The sequence below is a fragment of the Arachis hypogaea genome, unplaced genomic scaffold, assembly GCF_003086295.3.
Source record: "Arachis hypogaea cultivar Tifrunner unplaced genomic scaffold, arahy.Tifrunner.gnm2.J5K5 arahy.Tifrunner.gnm2.scaffold_264, whole genome shotgun sequence".
Lineage (NCBI taxonomy): Eukaryota > Viridiplantae > Streptophyta > Magnoliopsida > Fabales > Fabaceae > Arachis > Arachis hypogaea.
This window is the reverse complement of record NW_027255595.1, coordinates 1-12,739: the sequence shown is the minus strand read 5'-3', so window position 1 is coordinate 12,739 and position 12,739 is coordinate 1. Positions and strand designations below refer to the sequence as shown.

The window sequence follows — 12,739 nt, the reverse complement described above, 5'->3', positions numbered from 1 at the left end:
CAGCAAGTTGGTCATCTCACATATACTCTGAGCTAGAGCCGCAGTCTCTCTGTTAGAGGATACTTCTGCAATGGCTTTTGAACGGCCTTGCTTTTGCCTGTGGTTCCTAGTAGATTCAGATAAATCACTAATCAATTGCCAAGCCTCATCAGTGGTCTTGTACTTCTTCATAGACCCATTGCTAGCACTTTCCAATGTGGTCTTATCTTAGGGCTTCATGCCCTGTCTGATATAGCTAAGTAACACTATCTTGTCAATCATGTGGTGGGGGCATGCTTCCAGAAGATTATTGAAGCGCTCCCAGTATTCAAAGAGAGTCTCATTGTCATCCTGAACAATTGTGGAAATATCCTTCCTTAGTTTATCAGTAACTTCAGATGGAAAAAATTTCTCCAAAAACTCATTTCTGAGTGTATCCCAGTTGGATACATTTGCTAGAGGTTGAGTGTAGTACCACTGTCTTGCTTTTCCCTTGAGAGAAAACGGGAAAGCTTTCAGCAAAATTGAAGTTTCATCAGTACCATCACGCCTGACAGTAGAACAGGCTGCCTGGAAATCTCTCAAGTGCTTGATAGGCTCTTGAGCAGGTAGGCCATGAAACTTGGGCATCAAATTTAACAGTGCGGTCTTTATTTCAAAATCTGTAGCTACCGCTGGATGATGCGCTTGAAACGGTTGCATTGTAAAATCAGGGGCTCCTTCCTCCTGGATGGTAACTCTCCTAGCTGCCATGTCTTCTGCACGTAAAACAACCGAATCAGTAGAACGGGGGCTGGTTTCGTCCTCAAGTTCACTTTCAGATCCGTCCTCAGAGCAGACTAACCGACGCTGATCTCGCCTTATTCGTGAAATAGTCCTTTCAATTTCAGGATCGAATATTAGCAAGCGCGGATCAGGAAGTGAACGCGTCATTTGACGAAAGAAACATGCAGCTCATAGTAGCAAAATAAAATAAAATGCAAATAAATAAATTCTAATTAATAACTTTAGCACTCTATTGCAACTCCCCGGCAACGGTGCCAAAAATTGATGAGACACAGAAGTTGGTGAATTAAAAATTATTAAAATAGTTACGTTGCAAGTATAGTTCTTAACTCACCGAAAATCTGCCTATCAATTTAGAAATATGTCACAGAGAGTTTAAATTAAAAATTACTGAGAGTTGGAGTCCCAGGTCGTCTCCCAACGAGTTGCAGAAAAGTGTGCTATTTTATTAATCAAATGTTCCAAAAGGTTGAGTTAAGTAGATGGAAAATTAAATTGAGAAAATTTAAATAATATGAATAAAATCCTTGATTGGGAGTTGATTAGTTGGAATCTCTATTATTTATGGAATGATTTCAAGATTAATTTATAATTAATAGTTGTTTTGTTTAGTTATCCTTTACTAGGTAAAGGAAAGTCAAACAAGTTGGAATGCTAGATCTATTCACGAGTTGCAACCCACTTAGTTCAAAGGGATTGGTGTTAGTGACTGGATAGCAATCCAACAGTTAACCCAATTACAAATTCTCTTTCAATCCTTCCAACTCAAGAGTTCCTTTCAATCAACTCCCCATCAAGTGAAGAAACTACTCGCTCATTGTAAATAATAAATCCATAACATATGAAAGAGAATTAAAAGAAGACATGATTATCGGAATGGAAAATAAATTAAAATGGAAGAAATAATCCTTGTATTAAATAATCATGAAAGTATTCAAATGACAAAATTGAACAAAGCAAAGAACATGGAAGAATAAAACCAAGTTAAGAGAACGAACTAGAATGACGAAGTCTTGATGAGGAAATAACTCTTCTCAATGTTCGAATGCTAAGACCAATTAAAAATTAAAATTCTAAAACCTAGAGAGAAAAACCTAAAGATGTAAAACTAGGTCTAAAACTAAAAACTGTGTAGAATGAATGTTGTGCTTTGTTTCTGCATATTCTCTGGCTCTAGTCTGCTGTTCCGGGCTGAAAACTAGGTCAAAATAAGGTCCAAAATCGCCCCCAGCGAATTCTGCAGATTATGCAGATCGCACATGTCACGCGATCGCGTCATCGATGCGGACGCGTCATTCGCGCTTTTCCTTGCCACGCGTTCGCGTCGTCCACGCTACCGCGTCGCTTGAGCTTTTCCAATCCGCGCCGCCGCGTGAGCCATGCGGCCGCGTCACTGCGATTTGCTCTCCTTCGTGCGGTCGTGTAAGCCATGCGACCGCGTCACTTCTCGTTGGTTATCTCCTCAAATTCTTGTGTTCCTTCCATTTTTGCTAGCTTCCTTTCCAATCTCCAACTCATTCATGCCCTATAAAGTCTGAAACACTCAACACACAGATCACGGCATCGAATGGAATAAAGGAGAATTAAAAATACATAATTAAAGTCTCTAGGAAGCAGTTTTCAGACATGTTATAAGTTCAGGAAGGAATTATAATTTCATGCTAATTTAATGAATATGTGGGTAAGGATCATGATAAAACCACACAATTAAACACAATATAAACCATAAAATAGTGGTTTATCAGTCATCCTTTTGCAAGGGTAATTTAAAGATCTCTCTCACCCTATCAAGATAAAAATAGAGGATCTTCCCCTGACCATGGTGCAAAAAGTATGGAATGTTGTTCCATCTTTCTTTTGCTTATCTATCATCCACAAATTTGCATAAAATTCATGGATCATGTTGATTTTAACATTGATTTAAGGATTGGCTAGAATCTCCCAGCCTCTCTTTCGAATTTGCTCTTGGATCTCTAGGTATTCATCTTCTCCTAATTTGAATCTTGCCTCAGGAATTACTGGCCTCTTACTCATTATTATGTGATAATGTTCATCATGTTGCTTAGTGTAGAATCTGATAGGTTTGAAGACAACTATTAGGTCATCTTCTTTCTTGTTTCTTGGAATAGTTTTACCACTTCTTGGAGCCATAAGCTTCGAATTTCAGTGAGAGAACAAGGCTCCTTGCACACCAAACATAAAAGGTTTGCTCGTTCTCGAGCAAAAAGGAAGAAAAGAAGATGAAGAATGTGAAGGAGAGGAGAATAGAAGAAGAGTATTCGAATGAAGAGAGGGGGGTGAAGGAGGGAGAGGGGAACACAAATATATATAAGGAGGGGAGGGAGGGATTTTCGAAATTAATTTCAAATAAAGATAAAGAAGATTTGAAAAAGATAGAGAAATATAAGTTTTTAAAACTGTGTTAATCATCAAATATATGAAAAAGATATAAAAGATAAGATATGAAATAAGAAAAAGATTTTAAAGTTTAAAAGATATGAACATGAATTACAAAAGATATGAAAATATTTAAAGGATTTATAAAGAAATTAAAAAGAATTTAAAAATTGAAAGGAATTTAAATTTGAAATTTTTGAAAAAGATTTGAATTGAAAGTCATGGAATTTCAAAATTGAAATTTAAAATGATAGGTTGAATGAGAAAAGAAGAAAAGATGAAGAAATGATAAGGTTTTAGAAAAGTTACCTTCCTGTCCCTCTGCCTGGCGTTAAACGCCCAGAATGGCTGGATTTTGGCATTTAACGCTGCCTGTTCCCTCTTGCTCGGCGTTGAACGCCCAAAATGACATCCATTCTAGTGTTCAACGCCAGGCTGCCCGTCCTTGATGGGCGTCGAATACCCAGCCAGTGCCCCCTGGCTGGCGTTCAACGCCAGGTATGCCTTGCTTATTGGGCATTGAACACCCAAGTAGTGCCCCATGGCTGGCGTTCAACGCCAGGTATGCCTCCTCTTATGGGAGTTAAACGCCCATTCTTCACCCTTTTTTGGCGTTCAACGCTAGGAAGGTGCTCCCTCTAGGGTGTTCTGCTTTTTGTTCTGCATCATTCTGTCTCTATTTAAACACTGTTCATGATCACTAATATTAAAAAGCAAATTAATAAAAACCAATTATGAAGAAAACTAATTCAAACAGGAATAATTAGAAAATAATATGTTATTAATCATTGGGTTGCCTCCCACAAGCGCTTCTTTATTTTCTTTAGCTGGACTTCACTGTACTTAACTTAGTAGTAGTATTGAGCCTCCTGACTCGATATTTCGTTCAAGGTAATGCTTAACTCTCTGTCCATTGACAGTGAACCTATTGTCTGGATCTTTACCTTGAAGTTCTATGTGCCCATAAGGTGATACACTAGTAATCACATAGGTCCCTTCCAACGGGATTTCAGTTTACTAGGAAATAATTTGAGTCTTGAGTTGAAGAGCATAACCTTTTGTCCTGGTATAAAAACTCTGGAAGATATTTTCCTGTCATGCCACCTTTTTGCTTTTTCTTTATAGATATTTGCATTTTCAAACGCAGCTAAGCGGAATTTATCCAACATATTTAGTTGGAGTAGACGTTTTTCTCCAACAGCTTTAGTATCAAGGTTGAGGAATCTGGTTGCCCAATAGACCCTGTGTTCCAGTTCCACTGGCAGATTACAGGATTTTCCATACACTAACTGGTATGGCAAAGTTCCGATAGAGGTTTTGAAAGCCGTTCTGTATGCCCATAAAGCATCATCAAGCTTTCTAGCCCAGTCTTTTCTAGAGGCGCTTACTGTTCTCTCTAGGATTCGCTTAAGTTCTCTATTTGAGACTTCAGCTTGCCCATTTATCTGGGGATGATATGGTGTTGCCACTTTATGGCAAACTCCGTAACAGCTCAATACAGAGTCAAGCTGTCTATTGCAGAAATGAGTACCTCCATCACTAATCAGTGTCCGAGGGACACCAAACCTGCTGAAGATGTTCTTCTGGAGGAACTTCATCACTACTCTAGTGTCATTAGTGGTGATGCTATTGCTTCAACCTATTTAGACACATAGTCTACTGCTACAAGGATGTAGGTGTTTGAGTATGAAAGTGGGAAGGGTCCCATGAAGTCTATGCCCTATACATCAAACAACTCAATCTCTAGGATTCCTTGTTGAGGCATGCTGTGACCATGAGGGAGGTTACCAGCCCTTTGGCAACTGTCACAGTTATGGACAAACTCTCTAGAGTTTTTAAAGAGTGTAGGCCAGTAAAAGCCGCTTTGGAGAACCTTTGTGGCTGTTCGCTCACCTCCAAAGTGCCCTCTATAGTCTGAACCATGCCAATGCCAGAGGATTCTCTGTGTCTCATCTTCAGATACATAACGTCGGATTATTCCGTCCGAGCATCTCTTAAAGAGATATGGTTCATCCCACAAATAGTACTTTGCATCATGCATGAGTTTCCGGGCTTGCTGCCTATTGTACTCTTTGGAAATGAATCTTATAGCCTTGTAATTTGCAATATCTGCAAACCAAGGTGCTGTCCGAATGGTAAAGAGTTGTTCATCTAGGAAGATTTCGGATATATCAGTGGAGGGATGAGAAGTCCCCGCTACTGGTTCAATCCGAGACAAGTGGTCAACCACTTGATTTTTTGTCCCCTTTCTGTTTCTAATTTCTATATCAAACTCTTGTAGGAGTAACACCCATCTTATAAGTCTGGGCTTGGAGTCCTGCCTAGTGAGGAGATATTTTAGAGTAGCATGGTTAGTATATATAATTATTTTAGATCCTACTAAATAGGATCTGAACTTGTCAATGGAATAAATCACTGTAAGTAATTCCTTTTCTATGGTGGTATAGTTCTTCTGTGCGTCATTTAGAACACGACTGGCATAATAAATGACATGCAGAAGCTTGTCATGCCTCTGCCCCAGAACTGCGACAATGGCATGGTCACTGGCGTCACACATTAACTCGAATGGTAAGTCCCAGCTAGGTGTAGAGATTACAGGCACAGTGATAAGCTTATCTTTTAGAGTCTTAAAGGCCTGCAGACACTCTTGGTCAAAGACAAATGGAGTGTCAGTGGTGAGTAAGTTGCACAGGGGTTTTGAGATTTTAGAAAAACCCTTTATGAACCTCGTGTAGAATCCTGCATGTCTTAGAAAACTTCTGATTCCTTTGACATTAGTAGGTGGTGGTAATCGCTTAATTACCTCCACTTTAGCTTGATCCACTTCTATTCTCTTGTTCGAAATCCAATGTCCAAGGACAATTCCTTCAGTCACCATGAAGTGACATTTCTCCCAGGTTAAGACCAAGTTTGTCTCTTGGTGTTGATGATTGGAATTTTTGACGGTTTAAAATTCATAATAAATTCTCGTTACAAGTATAGTTTCTAAACCAAAAAAGAATTCTTTCATACAAAAGATTGTTTCTAACAAGTAACAAACCCTTAAAATTATAAACCGAAGTATTTAAACCTCGGGTCGTTCTCCTTAGGAATTGCGATAAAGTGTCTTGTTATTGGTTATGAGGTATGTTTTGGGGTTTTTGAGATAATAGACAAGAAATTTAAAAGACAAAGGAAATAAACTAATAAAAAGTTCTTGGCAAAGTTTGGTGGTCAAAGATCTCTATCCTTATCACTAACCACAACATGAGAATTGGCAAGGATCAATCCCATTAAGTCATCCTCTAACTAGTAGTAAAGGAAAGTCAAATGAGTTATATCAATCCAACTCCATAAGTCCTAGTTCTCCACCAATTCAATTAGTGAGATCTAGAGTTAATGGCTCCCAATCATCAATTACTTGGACATTAGTAACTCAAGAGTTCCTAAGTTACCTTCCCAAGCCAAGAGGAACAAAAATCTAACTCAACTAAAAGGAGCATTTTAACAAACACATAGAAGGCAATAAAGGCAAACATTATTAATTACAAGAATTAAAGGAATCTACAACTACAAAAGCAAGAGATTAACAATAGAAAGGCAAAACAATTATGAAACAACAAAGAACTTACCAATTGCATTGAAGAAGAAATGTAGATCTATAAAAGAAAGTTCATAAGCTACAACTAACAATACAAAGGAATTACAAGAGAAGTAGAATGCTACAACTACAAGAGAACAATTAAGGATGAAAGAGGAAAATTAAGAGAGAAGAAGAAGAAGTAGATCTAGATCTAAACCTAATCCTAATTCTAATCCTAGAGAGAAGATATCGCTTTTCTCTCTAGAAAACTAACTCTAAACTAATCCTAATGTGAATGAATGAGCAAAAAATGATCAAAGGTGGTGATTCCCTTCAATCCTTGGTCCTTTTATGCATTTTTGGCACCAAATTTGGTTGCAACTGGGCCCCACAGCTTCTCAGAAATCACTGGACACATTTTCTATTTAAAAATCACGTGCGGCCACCGACGCGTACGTGTACATTGCGCGTGTGCGTCCCTTGAGTTTTCGTGATCCACACGTGCGCATACAGTGCGCGTGCGCGTGGATGAAGATATCCAAATCTTTGGCTTTTTCATGTGTTCTCCATTTTGCATACTTTCCTCTTTACTCCTTTGATCCATTCCTAGCCTTTTTAATCCTAAAATCACTTAACAAACAAATCAAGGCATCTAGTGGAATCAAAGGTGAATAGAAGTCATCTAATTAAAAGTCTAGAAAGCATGTTTTCACACTTAAGCACAAGTTAGGAGACAATCATGAAACTATGCTATTTCATTGAATAAATGTGGGTAAAAGATCATAAAATCTCCTAAATTAAGCACAAGATAAACCCTACAAATGGAATTTATCAACCTCCCCACATTTAAACTAAGCATGTCCTCATGCTTGAACCAAGAGAGAACAAAGGGTATCAACATTTATTCAATGTAAACTAACCTAAATGCAATCTACCTATATGCAACTATCTAAATGAATGCAATTGCTTGGTCAAAATAAATCAATTCCCAAGAAGCATATATGCACAAGGGCTAGGGACTAGCAAGTCTAATTCGTAATTGAATTGAGTTATTAAATACTTTTACAAACTTGCATGAAAAGTGATGATTGTAGGTGAAAACATGTAATTGAGCAATCGAACCCTCATCATATGTGTTTGCACTCTATTCGCTCAAGTGTTTAGGGTTGATTCACTCAATTCTCTTCTAATCATGCTTTCTAAGATTTGTTTTTCTTCTAACAATCAACATTTATTTCATGCATGCATACACATATCATGAGGTCTTTTCTTTAGGTTGTAATGGGGCTAGGGTCAAAGTAGGATGCATATTTGGTCAAGTGAGCTTGAAATTTGAATCTTTGACAAGCTTAAACTTCCCACCTAACCTATGACAACCTATACAATTCAAACTAACCTAACTACCCATTCTTCTCACTTTTTCTTCACATGCTCATGCATTCCCTTTTTCTTGATTACAATTCATATGCATTGATTTTTATTAAGCTTCGCTTTGGGGCATTTTGATCCCTTTTTATTTCTTTTCTTTTCTTTTTTTTCTTTTTCTATTTTTTTCTTTTCTTTTTCATATTATATTTTTTTTTCTTTTTCTTTTCTTTTTCTTTTATTTTTCTCATTTTTCTTTCTTTTCTTTCTATATACAAGAACATCAATGCATAAGGTCTAGCATTTGATTAATACATGAGCATGCACCCAATTTCCAAATATAAAAATACAAAACTACCCTTTTATTCACCCAATGTCCCAAGTTTTCCCACACTTGAATGATACACATACACTAGCCTAAGCTAATCAAAGATCTAAATTAAGGACATTTCTTATTTTTCGCTTTAAGGTTTGTAATGTGCTAAATTAAGAACAAGTGGGTTAATCATAGGCTCAAATTGGCTAACAATGGAGGATAAAAGGTAAGGCTATTTGTGCAAGTGAGCTAAATAAAATGATGACCTCAATCATATAAATGCATGAATACAAAATAATGGACATAAAGAATCAAACAAATCAAAGATTACAATCATAGAAAGAGAATAATGCACACAAGAAAGAAAATAGGTGGTTATAAGATGTAACCACACGATTAGGCTCAAACTCACAAGCTTGTGTTCTTAGCTCAAAAATCATGTTCCACAATATATATATGATTCAAGCAAGTTCAATGGAAAGTTTTTCACTTAAATCAATTGAGGTGCCCTATAGATAGAATCTTTGGAAAATCTCATTATTTTGACTAGGCTTATTATGTATATATGCAAAAAAAATTAGAAAATGCAATAAAAATCCTAAAAACCAACAAAAAAAATGAAATGCAAGAGTGTTGAGATTAGAAATTTGTCACCCAAAAGCACCGATTCGATCGGACGACCTCCCCACACTTAAAAGTTTGCACCGTCCTCGGTGCACTTAAAGATGAGCAAGGGGGTACGGCGACTCTCCGGATTGCTACCTTCAGCTGGTAGGTCAACCGGTTGCTGCGTGTTCTTTTTCCACTTCCATGGTAGCTTATGGTGCATCATTCATGAAAAACAAAAATATAACACCATAAGATGAGAAGATGCAAAAGCAAGGAAGCATACATTGTTGGAATGAGTTAGTAATCACTAGAATTGAGTGAGTGAATTAGTGTGACATTAAGAAAAGTAGGTGTGTGAGTCCTAAGATGCATGCGGTCTTGAACACACACTTGCATAAAAACTATGTCACAAAGAAGCATGCACTTCACTCATCCTAATGTGCTTGAAATGCTCTTAAACTTATCGATTAAGACACTCAAACAAGCAATAAAGAAGCATGAAAGCATTCAAGCGATAAACATATAGATGCATATAATCATGAAGTACAATGCATGAAGGTAAGTGCATAACATCCATCAAGAAATTACCTAATCAAAGAATAAGATTTAAATTATACGGTGGCCAAATCATGCAATTCAAAAGGATGTACAAGCTCGAAGGCAATTCTCATCACTTGGTGTTCACAAAAAGTAAGCATGAAAAACTCAAAACCAAGTAGCAAAATATGACCTCAACAATAGAATCCAACAATGATCATCTAAAAACATTCATGCTAAGATAGCATGCAGTTATTAATAAGCAGCAATATATAGCAAACAAAATCAATAATCTAACACTTATAATAAAAAATAGAAAAATGAAATGAAAATTAAACTAAGTAACTAACTAACTAACCTAACGAACTAAAAGAAGTGGTTATAGATGGTTTTTGGAAGTGTCGGATGAGGGGTAGGAGAAGGGAAGAAGAAAGGAGAAGGAAAGAAATGGAAAGAAGAGAAGAAAAGAGATGGAGTGAAGGAAGGGCATCCATGCGTACGCGCACATGGTGCGTGCGCGTTGATGATGGTGCAATGGACGCAATGCATACACGCAGGTCACGCGTACGTGATGGTGTTTTTGTTGAAAAAATGAATTTCCAAAACACCTAAAACTCACCGGCAAGTATACCGGGTCGTATCAAGTAGTAAAACTCACTTAGAGTGAGGTCGATCCCACAGGGATTGATGGATCAAGCAACTTTAGTGGGTGATTAGTTTAGTCATGCTAACATTGAAGTGAAATTTGATGGAATGTAGCCAACAGAAAGTAAATGGCAGTGAATTAAAAGTTGCAGAAAGTAAATGAGCATAAACGTAAAGAGCAAGAAATGTAAATTGGCAAAATCTTAAATGACAAGAAATGTAAATTGCATGAAATTAAAGGGGAGTGGGTGCTGGAAATTAAAGAAAGCAATAGATCAAGCAACTGGAAATGTAAATTGCAGGAAGAATAAATCGAACTGGGTGCTGGGAGCAATAGAGAAGCAAATTGGAAGCAATGCAACAGAAAGTAAAATTTCTTAAAGACTTTAAAGACAGAAAAACTATGCTTAATTTGCAGCAATTTAAAAGAAGATTGAAGATCTCAGGAGTGGAAGAGACTAGAAAACAAGTCTAGATCTCAAATCCTTCCTTGATCCAACAAGAACACTTGCAAGAGAAATTAAAGAAAAGTAAAGTGCAGAAGCCAAGAGAAGGTGAAGCAGTGAACAGTGATGGAAATTCAATTGTGCAAAGAAAGTAAACAAGAAAATTCTCAAGGTGAGATTGAAACAGAATTTCTTCAATTCTCAACCCAAGATTCAAGACAAGAATGAAAATTAAGAGAGAGCTCTCTAATGGAGCTCCCCCGTACTCTCTGATGGGACTCGCCTCTAGTGAAATGAAACTAATGCCTTTATATAGGCTTTTACAAAATAAAAGTGAAAAATGAAAACAATATTTACAAAAATAAAATTTCTAATCTAACTTCTCTGTGTGCCTATAAGTGATGTCAATTGGGCTTTGCTTGCTTTGGAGTGGAATTGGGTTGAAGATGGATTTGGATGGCCTTGGTCTTGAGGAGAAATCTGCGTGCAAGTTAGATTGTTTGAGCAATTCACGTTTGAGTCAACGTTTGAGGCAAACGTTGACTCAAACGTCTTCGTGAAACTCACTATGCAGATCGGTCCCTTGCTGTCATCCACGTTTGAGCCAACGTTTGAGGTCAAACGTGAGCTCAAACGTGACCTTTCCCAAGTAGCTCTTCTAACCAACGTTTGGCCTAACGTTTGAGGCAAACGTTGGCGCAAACGTGGCTCATCATCAATCAGGGGTGCTCTTTGTCCTCTTGTCAACGTTGCCAATTTTATGTCCACTATAGACTATTATATATGGTTGGAAAGCTCTGAATGTCCGCTTTCTAACCCAATTGGAATCACCTCAATTGGACATCTACAACTCAAGTTATGCTCCTTTGAAGGGGACAAGGTCGCTGGTGTTGCTGTCACTCACGTTTGACCCTACGTTTGAGGTCAAACGTGAACGCAAACGTTGGAAACATTGCCAGATTCGGAAGCTCAAACGTGCTGTCCACCCCATACTATTATACATTGTTGGAAAGCCCTGAATGTCTACTTTCCAATGCAATTGGAAGCGCATCATTTGGAGCTCCACAGCTCGAGTTATACTCCGTCGAAGGTGTAGAGGTCAGTTGGCCTCACTGCAGGTTGCCACCATGTTCGTTTATGCACATTTCGGGGAAGTTTTCTCCCTCAATTTTAGTGTCCACCATGCAGTGCCATATATGCTTGGAAAGCTCTTGATTCCTACTTTCCATTGCTTTTTGAATCACCTCTTTTGGAGCTCTGTAGCTCAAGTTATTCTTGTTGGAAGTATGCCCCTTCATGCTGTTTGGCGCCAACGTTTGACCTCATGTGGATTGGCAAAAATGCTTGATACACATGTACGCGTGGATGGTGCTCTATTTTTCAAAATTTTTCTATGTTTTGCACCAATCCAAGCATTCCAAACCTCCAAACAGCTACCAAAACACCATAAAACCTTATTTAACATACCAAACTACTAACTAAACTCAACAAATCAATCAAAACACGAAATTAAACTAATTCTACCAATATTTACAAAAGAGAAAATGAAAAGATTTTACAATTGTGGGGTGTCTCCCACCTAGCACTTTTATTTATTGTCCTTAAGTTAGAGTTTTGGGGAGCTCCTCATCAAGGTGGCTTGTGCTTGAAGCTATCTTTGAACATCCACCAATGCTTGGTTCTCCATTGTGCCCCAAGATATCTTATTTGTTACACTAAGTGTTGATGGAGTTCTTCACAAGTTTGGGGCTCCCAAAATTGATTCTCCTTGTGCGATCCGGGATCCCACACTTTATTTTCACACCCATCTTGAAGTTGATCATTATTAGTCCATCCAGGTGGTAGGCAAGATGAATTCTCAATGAAGTACCCAACAATCCTCCTAGACCCATCTAGGTGAGAACTATTCCAACCTTTATATCTCATGTTTGATGTATCAACCATAATAAGCCTTGATCTGTAACGCCAACCACGAAACATCTTTCTTTTAAGCTTCATCCCACAAAGCATCCTAAGTTGACCATTCATTTCAAGTAAGCCATACTCAAGTGGGACAATAAAGCTAATAGAAATGAATTTTACCCACTCAAGTGAAGA

General features: G+C 37.7%; 1 non-coding gene across 1 annotated transcript; it reads left to right on the top strand.

Moving 5' to 3' along the window:
• The first annotated feature begins 255 nt into the window (after nucleotides 1–255).
• LOC114927348 (small nucleolar RNA R71) lies at nucleotides 256–363 on the top strand. Its single transcript, XR_003817666.1, has one exon. It is a non-coding gene; the product is annotated as a small nucleolar RNA R71 (small nucleolar RNA).
• Nucleotides 364–12,739: the final 12,376 nt, after the last annotated feature.